Source organism: Bubalus bubalis, chromosome 4, assembly GCF_019923935.1.
Source record: "Bubalus bubalis isolate 160015118507 breed Murrah chromosome 4, NDDB_SH_1, whole genome shotgun sequence".
NCBI classification, from domain to species: Eukaryota; Metazoa; Chordata; class Mammalia; order Artiodactyla; family Bovidae; genus Bubalus; species Bubalus bubalis.
Genome location: NC_059160.1, coordinates 72625055 through 72639202, shown reverse-complemented (window position 1 = coordinate 72639202; position 14148 = coordinate 72625055). Strand labels below are relative to the sequence as shown.

Here is a 14148-nt window from a genome sequence, read left to right as displayed (position 1 = left end):
AGACGTATTTTGATGCTGCCGGAAGATTTAGGAGCGCTGGCTAGGGAAGGGAGGAGGAAGTGGCAAAGAGAATCTAATGGGGGACAGAGGAAGAAATAATTTCTAGAAGGTGACAGAAGAGGTTTTTTTCTTTTTGGCTGCACTGGGACTTCGCTGTGGTGCACGGGCTCAGCAGTTGTGACGCAGGAGCTTCCTTGTTCTACAGCATGTGGGATCTTAGTTCCCCAACCAGGGATTGAACCCGCGTCCCTTGCATCGCAAGGCAGATTCTTAACCACTGGACCACTAAGGAAGTACCAGGATAGGAGAGTTTAAAAACTCTGTCAACTTCATCCAAATTCATCCTTCATTCATTCATTTATTCTTTTATCAAACATTACTGTGCAAGGAGATCCAACCAGTCAATCCTAAAGGAAATCAGTCCTGGATATTCATTGGAAGGACTGATGCTGAAGCTGAAACTCCAATACTTTGGCCATTTGATGCGAAGAACCAACTCACTGGAAAAGACCCTGATGCTGGGAAAGATTGAAGGCAGGAGGAGACGGGGACGACAGAGGATGAGGTGGTTGGATGGCATCACCAATGCAATGGACATTCGTTTGAGCAGGTTCGGGGAATGGACAGGGAAACCTGGTGTGCTGCAGTCCATGGGGTTGCAAAGTGTTGAACACGACTGAGCGAGTGAACTGAATGAACTGAGCACTTACTATGTGTGAGACACTGTGCCTGGGGTGAGTCAGGCAGAGATGAGCACAGTAGACATGATCGGGGGAACGTCTAGACCAGTAGGGGTTACCGGAATTAAATAGTTAAGTGTATGTATAATTAATGATTTTGCTCAGAACAATGGAAGAAAATAACAGATGTTATGAGAACTTCTTCAAGTAGGAGGAGATCTCTCTGATAAGATGCAACCTGAAGGCTGAAGAGTCATGTGGAAGGTTGGGAGACGTGCTCCAGACAGAAGGAACAGCTTGTATGAAGGCCCTGAGGTTGGAGGGGGGCGGGGGGTGGGGGGGGAGTTGGAAGATTCAAGGAATTAGAAGAAGGTCAGTGTGGCTCCATGGGGTAGTGGCGTAAGATAAATTTTGAAAAATGGAGGAAGACCACGCAGGGCCTTTTAAGCCATGCTCAGGGTTTGGATTTTCCTTTGTCTTTCAGTTTGCAAGCAGTATCTGTTTATTAACAGGCCAGATTACAAACTAATTTCAATAAGCCTATTGATCTTGTGCAAGCATCTCCATCTTCAAGAGAATGGGTGGTCTTTTTCTTCATTCCACCTTGTGGAGAAGATAATTTGAAGGGTCATGGGAAGTTGTTTGCGTCTTTGAAATATTTTTCAACAGAATAGATCTCATGAATCAGATCCTCCATGCAGACGATGCCACAGTTACCAAGAGATTGAGTGATCCACGTGTTACCCGTCAATTCACTTTCTGTTGATTTTGCAAGCTGATAGATCAGTTCATTTGCTGACTTCAGGCTTGGGTACCCCGGTGCATTCTGGGTTCCACAGTCCTCAGCATGTTGACTAAAGCCTCCCTGAACTTCACAAAAGTGCCAATGAAGATCGGGAGGAGGTGAAGAAGCTGCAGTACCTTTGGACCTTTGAGCTCCCACCACTGCTACCTCTGATCCTAATGACAAGTGCCAATTTGGATTGGCACATAGGAACGTAGAAGTCACCAGCCTTTCCTGCCGTCCTAACAATTTTACTTCTGTACGTCTGCCTATACGCCTTGTAATAGTGCTTAGCTTTATCACTGATAAATTTTCTACTTGCTTTTCAAAGCATGTTTTGCACAAACTTCTTTCCCAGGCTCTTGGTCTTCAGTTCAGTGAATTTCCTTTGCTTTTTCTTATGGGTTTCTAGTATAGCAGGAACCTTCTTTTTCTTCTCTCCTTTTTCTCCATGATTCCAGCCAGAAAAGAGCATGTTTTGATACTCTTGCATGAGCCATAAAAAGATCTTAAGCAGAGGCATGGATTGTCTCATTCATATTTTAGAAGATCACTCTGGGGAGTTCCCTGGCAGTCCAGTGGTTAGGACTCCGAGCTTTTACTGCTGAGGACCTGGGTTCGATCCCTGGTTGGGGAAATAAGATCCCACAAGCGGCTCAAGCTGTGCAGTGCAGAAAAAAAAGTCACTTTGGGCTGCCGTATGGAGAATTCTCTGAGGGAAGAGGGAAGCAGGGGTTTTAGGAGGCTGATACAGTAGTTCAGGGAAGATGTGATGATAGCTTGGACTAGGGTGGTGACAGACAGAAGCAAGAATTGGATGAATTAGAGACGTATGTGAAGACAGGCTTGATGAGAGTGGTACTCAGAGGCTGAGTGTGTGTGCGTGCATGCTCAGTTGTGTCCGATATTTTGCAAGGTTGAGAAAAGGTGTCAAATGTGTTTTGATGAGTTTCTATCATGAGCAATTGGGGAAATCTAGGGAAAGGTGGGCTGGGGATGTGAGGATGGGGAGTGGAGAATAGAAAAAGAAAAAACTCAGTGTTGGACCCACGAAGCTTGAGATCCTTGTGAGATCCCAAACAGAGATATTCTGGCCTGGAGCTCTGCAAGGAGGGCTGAGTGAGAGACACAACCTTGTGGATCAGCCCTGTATAAAAACAGCATTGAAAGCCACGAATGTCGATGAAGTTATAGAGTCAGAACACACAGGAATGAGATGTCCCAAGGCTGAATCCTGAGAAACTGTCACCAACGCAGGGATCACAAACGTAGTCAGGATTTTGTGGATGAAAGGGGAGAAAGGCCTTTCAGAAATGTATCTAGTGAGTGGCCACCATCTCGTTCTTTCCTTGTAAGGAACTCTTGTGTACTCGTTTCCTACTACCGTTGTAACCAATTATCTCAAACTCAGTGGCTTAAGACAATACAAACTTATTCGCTTACGTTTCTGGAGGTCAAAAGTCTATAATTGGTCTCACTAAAATGAGGGCAGTGGCAAGACTTGAGTTCCTTCTGAAGGCTTAGGAGAAAATCTGTTCCTTTTTTTTTTTTCTGGTTTCTTGAGGTTGCCCACATTCCTTGGTGTGTAACCTGCTTCCTTCTTCAAAGCCAGCAAATGGTGGGTGGAGATTTTCTCAGGCTGCGTCACTCTGACACTGAGTCTTCTCTCTCTCACATTTATTTCTAGAGATGTTTTATGATTACAGTGGGCTTACTGGGATAATCGAGGATACTGTCCCCATCTCAGGACTTGCTGATCAGCAACTTTAATTCCATTTACATTAAATCCCCATTGCAGTGAAACCTGACATATTGTAACTTATCCACAGGTCCAGTAGATTATGACATGGGCTTCTTTGGGAGTTATTATTCTGTCTATTAAACCTTACAAGTCTGCTTATTCCTCTTTGGAAAAGTGTGAAAAAGTACACACCATTCCTCAAGTCCTAGAAGAAACTCTTCCATGATAGTCCAAAAGGGGAAAAATGACAAAAGTGTGAGATTTACTTGTGTGTCTGTCTGTGTCATAACTATATTTCAGCAATACACTCAGTTGGATAAGAAAGAAAAAAATAGCCAAGTTATTGATTAGGGATTTGTTTATACTTCCTTTGTCCACTAGAACAGCTGTTTGTCTGGATAAGGAATCCTTGAGTTTTTATCATAAATAATGTCTCTGTCTTGGTGCATGGTCCACTATAACATAATACCATGGACTGTGCTATGCCAAATAACTTCAGTCTTGTCCAACTCTTTGCAAACCTATGGACTGTAACCCACCAGGCTTCTCTGTCCATGGGATTCCTCAGGCAAGAATACTGGAGTGTGGTGCCATGCCCTCCTCCAGAGGATCTTCCTGACCCAGGGATCAAATCCGTGTCTCTTATGTCTCCTGCATTGGCAGGCAGGTTCTTTACCAATAATGCCTAGCTTGTAAACAGCAATTTATTTCTCACAGGTCACACACCAAGGAACGTGGGCCGCCTCAAGAAACCAGAAATAACCCAAGGGAACAGATTTTCCCCTAAGCCTTCAGAAGGAACTCGTGCAACTTTCAGTCTATAGCAGTCTCTTGGTAAAACTCAATGTCACCATTAGAATGACGAAACGAAGCTGAGCGCCTCCACCCGGTGCCCGCGCTCTGTGTTGGGTAACTTGGAGCTGTCACCTGTGGCTGGTACGAGCGTCACAGTGATTCTAATCTACGGAGAAGGAAACTGAAGATTTCAGAAATCTGCCAAAGTCACTCAGGTAATACAAGGTTAGAGTGGAGACAGAATTCAATGCTGTCTGACCCTGGGCCCATGTCCGTATTCATTCCTTCGTCTTGCTTCTCTCAGAGCTGTTTTCTGTTTAGAGGCAAAATGTCAAATTAGACTGTGATATATACATACAATCATATTGCATGTACATATAGATATTATATACACATAATTTTTATGACAAAGTTGAATATCTGTTAATACGAACCCATTGATGTTTTTGATCAGTATAGATACAGAAAAGCAAAGAGGGCAGATTGAATGAAATTAGCATTTTTATTACTTGGTTGATAAACATTTTACTTGGGAAAATAAGTGTTTGTTTATTTACCCAATAGGTGTTTATTTATTTACCCAATAATGTTCCTCTGTCCCCCACCCCATTTTTTATTCCAGTAAAATGTACCTAATAATGTTTTGTATTAAAGAAAGATGAGATCTTACTTTGGTGCCTAATTTTTTGGAGTGATTTTATGTGCTTCCTTGAAGGAAATGCTTATTCATTGCAATACTTTTAAAGAAATATTTGAAGCTATAAATTGATATCTAAGAACCACCATATATTCTGATACTTCGATGGTTGTTCATGTCTAAATATTTTGTAATTTCCATCATCATTTCCATTTCAATTCATGAATTGTTTGGAGGTGCTTCCAATCACAATGTAATATTTCTCCTTTTATATATGATTATTGTCATTGTCTAATTTAGTAATGATGTGGTTAAAATGTAATCTCTAAGACATCACATTTTTGAAAAACTCTGTGCTGTCTTTTGTGACTAGTGTGGGATTGATTTGGATGAGTGTTGTATGTGTGCTTGACTAGAATGTGTACCTTCAATTTGGGGAGTACAGTTGCACGTAGCTGTAATTAGCATGTTGAATCTGCCATGTGAGGCCTGTAACAAAGATACAATTTTTTTTTTCTTTTTTTTTCAAAGATACAATTTTAAAAGTTTATGGTAGCAGTAACTTTCTCTGTCCCTGGAGATAAATTGTGGAAATGGTGGTGTCTTTTCAGTGAACTGTGATGTAATAGACAGTCCTGTTCTTTCTCTGGTCCCCAGATAACTGTCTCTGATCAGTGACCAGCAGGAGATATCAGTTAGTGCTTCAGTCTGTATTTAGGGTAGACTGAATCTCCCTCTCCATGTGGTTGGCTGTGGTCTGCCTCAGTGGATAGAGCTGGCTTCTGGATCCTACTCGTCTCTCTTCCCACATCACCTTCTTCTTCGCCTGCTGCTCCATCTGTGCTTCCGATCTTAGCAAATGGCACCAGCATCCACTGCCTTGGTCAGAACTGGCAATTATCCCTGACTCCTCTTCCCGTTTCCACTCTTATTTCTAACAAACACCAAGAGTCATCAACTCTCCTTTCGAAGTATCTCTCAAATTGGTCAAATTCTTTCTGTCTCTGCTGCCACTGACTTTGTTCAAGCCTTTATCACTCAATCATTGCAACCACCTGCAAGCTGATCTTCATCTCCATTTTGCCCCCTACTCAATTATTTCTGCTATAGCCAGTAATTTTTCTTAAGTATAAATCTGATTACATCATGCTCTGCTCATTCAGTGGTTCTCTATCGGTCATAGAATAAACTTCAGACTTCTTAACTTTGCTTACATGGCTCTTCTGGCTCTGTTTTTAAAAAAATTCTCTCCAGAGTCTTCTGTGATCATTTCCCTCTTCTGAAAATAAACATACACTCTAGCCATTCTTGCAGATCCTCAAATATGCTATGCTATTCACCTTGAAACATAATGTATAGGACTTTACGTCTTTGAGACTGAAGGTATTTCTTAAGTTTATGTATCTCAACTCTGAAAGACTGGAATGATGGAAAAAAGATTAACACACACAAATACATGTACATATATACACACATATGTACATACATTTGTGTATACACAGTCATATACAATGTATATTTGGGATAAATTTATGGAAACTGTACATAAATGTATGCATATATATGATGTAAATTAGCAATCAATAAATACTTTTAAAAATAGTACATGGATATCCAATTATAGACAACAGGTTAGACAATACATTAATATTATCTTCTTCTGTAGATTCCACCAGAATCATAGTAAAAGCATGTGAAACCTATACATCCATGAGGACAAAAAGAATGATTGGAGTCAGTAAAGAATTAGGTTTCCACACATTTCTGGAATACAGATTTAGCAAATTTAGCAGACCAGAAGAAGCAGCCTCTCTCACTGAACACAGGGACATATAGACAAGAAAAATCAGATTTGCTCAGAGGAATCCCAGAAAGACTTAGGATTCTCGAATTCCCAGTAGAGCAGTGGGTGGTATTTAGGCTTAGGGCTGAAAACAGGGTGATTGTATGGGCCAGTGGACTGTCATCCACTTGTTTTGGCATAAAATGTCAGCAATTTGGTTTCTATACTGAGGCTGGAAGTCAGAGGTGACTTCCCAGGAGACCTCAGGAGTCTCAAAAAAAAGATATATATATATATATATATATACACACCATATATCTGCGGTATGAAGAGTTAAAAAGATAAAATCAAGAAAATCTCCCAGAAAACAAAACTTTTAAAAAATACATTTAAAATATCCAAGCAGTGTACAGAATTAAACCTGTAGGACCAACATGTGATCAATAGGGCATCCAATAATAAAGAATAGAGAAAACAAAGGTGAAGAACTTGTCAACAATATAAGAAAATTTTCCAAGGATTAAAGTCAAATAATCAACTTCTTGGGCTTCCCAGGTGGTGCTAGTGGTAAAGGATCTGTGCTAGAGAGGCAGGTTCGATCCCTGGGTCAGGAAAAACCCCCTGCAGGAGGAAATGGCAACCTGCTCCAGTATTATTGGCTGGAGAATCCCATGGACAGAGAAGCCTGGCAAGCTACAGAGTCCATTGAGTCCCAAAAAAGTTGGACACGACTGAGGGACTGAGAACACATGCCTGTGCATACATGACTTTTCAGTGAGGCATTCCTGGACCAACTCTTTAAAACTGTAGCCCCTCCACTTAGCCCTACCTTACTTAACTATTCTCCTTTGAATTTTTAACCACCTGGCATACAATATATTTAATTGTTTGTTCAGCGTCTTTGTTCAGCGTCTCTTCTCTTAGAATGTAAGCTACCCACAGGGAAGATATTTTGTTCACAGTGGCACCCTCGGCGCGTGCCTACTCAGTACCTGGCATATAGTCCGTATTCAATAATTATTTCTTTCTTTTTTTTTTTCAATAATTATTTCTTGAGTGAATGAATAAGAGGATCAGTTCAGAGTCGTGTCCGACTCTTTGCGACCCCATGAATTGCAGCACGCCAGGCCTCCCTGTCCATCACCAACTCGATTTAAATCCTCCTTGTGGAAAGAAGTTAGTTAATAACGCCTCAAACTGGTTTCACAATAAAATGATAGGTAAGCCTATAATTTACTAATATGAGACAGCCATCTGAAGCAGTAACTAAAAGAGTTAAAGGCACTCAACTGCATCTGAGGAAAGGATAGGAGAGCAAGAAGGAGAAGAGGCAAATCTTTGTTGATCTTCATTACAAGTTTTTGAAAATTATTTGCTTTTCTCACCATGTGTCTGTACTGTTTGTTTTTTAAAAGAGTGTATATATCTTAGGAAACATTTTTTATTTATTTACTGTAAACATATATCAACACTAATAATAGCTACATTTATTGAGCACTTATTATATGCTAGGCATTGTGCAGAGATTTATATGAATTATTGAAGAAGGCATTACACATATCTGTTGTCATTTTATGCAAACTGAAAACATCTGGATTCAACATAAAAATAGGAAAAAACCCCTCAATCCCCAAATATAAATATTTAGTAACCTAATCTCAATCGAATAAATTCTGCTTCTCAATCTTCATAACAAAGACACAAATTTGATATGCCTCATGTCTTTAAAATGCAAGAAAAAAAGCATCATGCAATAATTTTTAAAAGTTTTTATTTAGTAGGAAATCCTTGTAGAACTAAAAAAGCACCTGTCAACAGGAACTGTAGAAATTGAAAGAAAAATTGTGCATCAGCTCTTTTAGAGACATCTGTCTGTATTATCTGCTGGCTTTCCCTCCACCCTTCTTTCCATTCCTCATTTCTCTTTCAGTCTGTTCATCTGAAATGCAAGTGAGCTTTGTTTCAGGAAATTTATGAGATTTTCGCAACATGAAATGGCTTCTGACAGAGTCATTTCTGGGCCTCGGCTCCGATCTGCTTCCTCCCATCTGTGCCCGATATTCTGCTGTGATGCCATCCATCACTAGCTCAGGAACACACAGAGCCGTCACCTCTGCAAATCATTCTTCATCGTTCCAGATGTGAAATCGAAGCCTTGGTAGTTGTTTAACAAAGACTATTTTAGCACAGTGCTGTCATTTGGCTGTTTCTGGCATTTAGACTGTGCTCTGGATCTTTTGAGGGCTTCCTCGGTGGCTCCTGGATCTTGTGGGAGCAGCCCCCTCCCACCCTTTCCCTTTTTTGCTTGGCTAAACTCCCTTCCACCTCTCAGGCTTCAGTTGAGTGGTGCCCCTGGAGAAGCCTGTGTCAACAGTGACCCCACCCAATGGGGATCCTACACCTCCCGTGGATCCTGGAGGATCCCTCTGACTTTGACTTCATAGATCGCATTGTTGCTGTCATTTACTTTCAGTCTCCACTGGTGGCCCTCAGGTCCCTAGACACAGAGACTGAACTCTGTCTTGCCAGCCCCGCCACACGGTGCAGTGCCCTGGTACACAGAAGGTGCTCAATAACCACTTGACGAATGTAAGAGTAAGTGAAGGGATGAAAGCCACTGTCACTGCATACAGTTCCACTTTAGTTTGCACATACTGTTTATGTATGAAAAATAACAACCAAAACAACTACACAGCTGGGCTTAACAATTACTGAGTCAAAGGCTAATGAGTTAAATAATCTTGGCCTAAATCCAGAAGTTAAGGGAACAAGAGATAGCGAGAAGCCTGTGCATATTTCCTGTGTTCTGTAGGAAATGAACATTTCCTAAGCTCTTTTCCTCTAGCAAGCTCCGAAGTTGAGAATGCACTATATAATTTTATAGCCCCATGAAAGAAAAAAAAGTAAAAAACTTTCAAAATGGTTTGTGCTACACGCTACAACCTAGCCTTTTATTTATGGCTTGACAAATAGGTGAGAGACGGTTGTTCTTTTTTCCTGTTTCTTCAGAGGCTTTGAATAATAGTTAACAAAGATCACATTGAAAATTGAACTTGCCTTATCACTCATGAGACCTGGTTCTGAATTATTTGACCTGAAAATGTCTTCAATACAGTCCCATCCCGCTCATATTCTCTCATCTCCTCATCTGAGCTTAAGATCCTCTAGAGGCATCATAGTTACATCATGCCTTTTCTATGGCTCTTTACTGGACCAGACCTAATATGTGTGGAATGCCCTTTCAAATGACAGGAAAAAGTTGAAAGGAACTTTAAAGGTGGTTCCAAAATTTTAATCTAAGGCTATTTGAAAGATAATTGTTTAAGATCATTATCTATTGAGAAATTAGACAAGATTTCATTTTTTAGTTCCAGTATGTGACGGGTAAAGAAATAACAAATCAAAGAGAAAAACAGAACAAAATTTTTCTACTTTGATGGCTTATGTGTTTTATCTGCGATGCTAGATTTTCAGTTTATGTAACTCTGAGGGGAAATGATAAATTAAGATACTATTAATAATACTTATGGGAGAATTTTCATTGATTTATATGAGATTAGCCTCTGGCTCAGTTTCTCTTTTCACATAGCAATTGTTTCTTTTGTAAGAAAAGTGCTTTTGTTAAACAGAGTATATCTTTGACTTGAATGGTGTTCCAGAGACATATTTAGTTACAAGTTGAAACAGAGTTTGTTCCAAATCTAATATCAGAATAATAGCCACATAATCTTTCATTCATCTCTGGATGATAGTAAGTGATGTTTTATTTACTTTCTTTGCTGGCTCTACTTTGTTTGAAATAAAGTGAAATCTGCTCAGTTGTGTCCAACTCTTTGCGACCCCATGGACTATAACCCCATGGACTGTACAGTCCATGGAATTCTCCAGGCCAGGATACTGGAGTGGGTAGCCTACCCCTTCTCCAGAGGATCTTCCCAACCCAGGAATTGAACCAGGGTCTCCTGGATGGCAAGCAGATTCTTTACCAGCTGAGCTATCAGGGAAGCCCTTCTACTTTGTTTACTAGACCCTAATAGGAATTGTATATTATTATTATTATTTATGTTTAATTATGAATGACTTTATTTTTATATTATCTTAAATTTAAGGAAGGACATATCTCCCACAATGTTTAACTTAAAGTTAAATGTATATTTATGTGTATTATTTATGTATGTATGTTATACATACACACACACCTGCAGTGCTGTGAAATAAAGAAGCTATCTCACGAAACTCCACCGCTATGAGGTTGCTATTTTTCTATTTATTGGCTTCAGACTCTAGTAGGTTCTGTTATCAGTACAGGAAGTTCCTTGTTTCTCTAACCTGGAAACATAATAGGAAGCCGTGCACATATGAACTGTGGGAGGACCAGGAAGAGTCTCTCCTGATCCAGTACTATTTTCTTTATGGGCTCTTATTCCAAATTCTCAGCACTTGGAACTAATTCTTTTGCGTTTAGATTCTACGGACATCTTGCTATCACAGAATCCTAGAATTTTAAACTTAGAAAGAATATTAAAGATCTAGTCCAATCAGCTTCTTCAGTCTGTAGATAAAGAAACTGAAATTCAGAATTTCGTCCAAGGTTTCACACTCTGAGGGTGGTAGAACCACAAGAATCAAGGCCTTCTGCAGGTCATGTCTGCTGACTTTCACTGTGTTCATTCATTTCTTCATTTTTTAATTATATACATATATATATATATACACACACACATTATTGGAGTATAATTGCTTTACCATTTCTTTACTCTTTAATTTATGTCATAGTCAGGATTCTCCTGGGTAAAAGTGAGAAAAAACCAAATCTGATATTCTTCAAGTAAAGAAGAAACTTTATTAGCCTTTAGGCACAACTAGGCTCAAATAATGTCTTCCACACTTGAGCTTCCTCCAGATCTGGCCTCTGGTGTCCTCTGCATGGGTTTCATCCTCAGACAAGCCCATCCCATGCTGTGGCAACATGCCTTCCTGCTCCCCACCCTGTCCTTAGAAGTTACAGGCATGCATCCTACCAGCTTTAATCCCACCAGAGAAAGAGACTCATTTTACTAGTTAGTCTCAGAAAAGTGTTGACATGAAATCTCATGGGTTTGCCTTGGATCATGTGTCTGCACCAATCAGAGGGTCAAAATATATCAACTGGCCTAGCCTAAGTCACATGCTCTCCCCTGCCACCAGGGGAATCTCAGAGGCTGAGAGTGAAAGAGAGGAATTTCCTCCTCCCGAAATTTAAAAATAAATAAAAAATGGAGTCTTGTTGCCAGAGGAAAGTAAAATAGAGACTGAGTAGTTTAAGCAACCCCTGTCTGCTTCAAGTTCGTACTGTGTCTGAGACATGGTGTTTGGTGTTTGTCTGGGAAGCAGCCGTTGTTAATTCACTTGCTTACCAGTTGGTGTTTTCAAAATGAACACACTGGCCCAAAGTTGAGCTGACAGAAATGGAGTGGAGGAAAGACTGTATTGGATGTGTTGAGGGAGAGATGGGGAGACCACAGGGGAGGGGCATGGGGTGCAGAACCCTGGGCAGGGGAGGAAAATGAGGTCTGAATGAAGGTCAGCAGGGGCCCAGAGGACAGGAGAGAGCCGGGAAAGGCTCTGAGGGAGGCTGTGGGTCTCTACTGGGTTGTCTGCTCAGAGTCAGCTCTACTCACCGAACAGATGCCCAATGGAGACACCGTGTGGCTGATTCATCACGCAAATCAGTGGGAGGGGCTGCTGTGCCAGGGGCTAGCATGCAAATATGATGAGACAGACCTTCCCTCACGCTCCGCCTGGGGCAAGTTACGCAAAGCTTACTGACAGTTGCAGGAATTGCTACCAGGGAGAAGTCCAGAGTGTTCCAAGAGAATATACAGAAGACCTGACTGAGTGGAGAATGTGGGAAGGGAGAAAGGCCCCTAGAGTAATATTTCAACTAAGACTTGGGCTAATTCACTTTGCTATATAGCAGAAACTACCATAACATTGTAAAGGAACTATACTCCAAAAAATAAAAATAAATCAATAAACTGAGACTTGAAGAACCAGGAGGAGGTTCGTCAGGGTGGAAGAGGGTCCAGGAGAAAAGAATTCCAGGCAGAGGGTACCAGAGCCTGTGAGAGGGGTCTCAAGGTGATAGAAAAGAGAATGGTGCATCCCAAGCCTCCTAGGAAGGCCGGTGGAGTGGGGATGGGGGGCACCAGGTGGGGAAAGCTGGTGAGAGCTCAGGCTGGGAAGGAAGCAGGAGCCAGACCACTTGATTCTGGCTACTGGAGAGAGACTTTAAATTTTACCTGCAAGCATTAGATTTGTGATGAGATTTGTGTTTTTAGAAAGATCACATTTACTGAGGATGGAAAAGAATTGAGGCAGGCAGTGAGACTACACAGAGCGTAAAAAGGGGTTCAGGGCTTGGACTGTAGAAGTCCAACAGAGATGGAGAGAAAGCAGACACATTTAAGATGTATTTGAGGGACTTCCCTGGTGGTCTAGTGGTAAGGGGCTTCTTCCCTAGTGTCTCAGTGGTAAAGAACTTGCCTACAATGCAGAAGTCAGGAAGATCCCCTGGAGGAGGACATGGAAACCCACTCCAGTATTCTTGCCTAGAGAATCCCCATGGACAGAGGAGCCTGGTGGGCTGCAGTCACAGGGTCACAGAGTCAAACATGACTTCAGTGACAATTCTGCACTTTCACTGCGAAGGCCTGGGTTCAATCCCTGGTAGGAATCAAGATCCCTCAAGCCACAAGTCGTCGTCAAAAAACAAAAGAGGTATTTGAATTTCTTTGTAGTAGCAAGATTTCTTCAGTAGTTGGACAGGCAGTGCAATATACCTGTGGATTTGTGAAAGTTTTAGATTTTTCATTAGCTGGTTGAATTGCAGGTTTTATTTTCCATGATAGTATTAAATTGGCTGGGGATTGGGCTGAATATAATTGTTTTATGGCCAAATGTATCCCACTGTAATAAATAATGACTATATATCAGCCTGCCAACTGCCTGAGGAGTACAAGGCCACAGGAAAATTCTTTGAGTCTACAGATTTGGTGACCAAAGATAAAGGAATGGGACTTTAAACTCTGGTGGCCCCACAGAATGTCCTGGGTCCCATAGCCAGCTTGCTTACTACAGTTTAGAAAATCCTTGAAATCTGTTAGAGTTCATATACATAGACCCCAGAACTATATTCTTGGATTGATGAATGGGATGAATAGTTGAGTTCAGATAATCTTCAGTGCTCAGTCATGTCCAATTCATTGCGACCACATGGACTGTAGCCTGCCAAGCTCTTTTGTCCATCAGGATTCTCCAGGCAAGAATCCTGGAGTGGGTTGCTATGCCCTCCTTCAGAGGATCTTCCCAACCCAGGGATTGAACCCAGGTCTGCTGCATTGCAGGCAGATTCTTTACCAGCTGAGCCACAAGGTAGGTCAAATTAAGGCGTGATCAGAAATAGCAATATCTCAGTGCCTTGAAACAAGTTTTCTTTCTTGTTCCTTCTGGCAAAACCCACCGCCTGACTGGCAACTCTAAGGGTATCTCTCTTCCATTCATGCTGATAATAAAGTATGAGACTTTAGAGACCTTTACTCACATTGACCTCACCTCACTTTCTGGTTTTTCAGTGAGCATTGCTGGCCGTACCACGGAAACAAGCAGCTGCTGTTTTCCCCTCTCCTGGATCTGTTTTCCCTTCTGGAAGTTCATCTGGACTTTTCTTTGGGCCATCACAAATTTCAT

At 41.3% G+C, this 14148-nt stretch overlaps 1 pseudogene; it reads right to left on the bottom strand.

The window, feature by feature from the left end:
• Positions 1–1007: 1007 nt before the first annotated feature.
• LOC102398844 lies at positions 1008–14148 on the bottom strand (annotated as a pseudogene).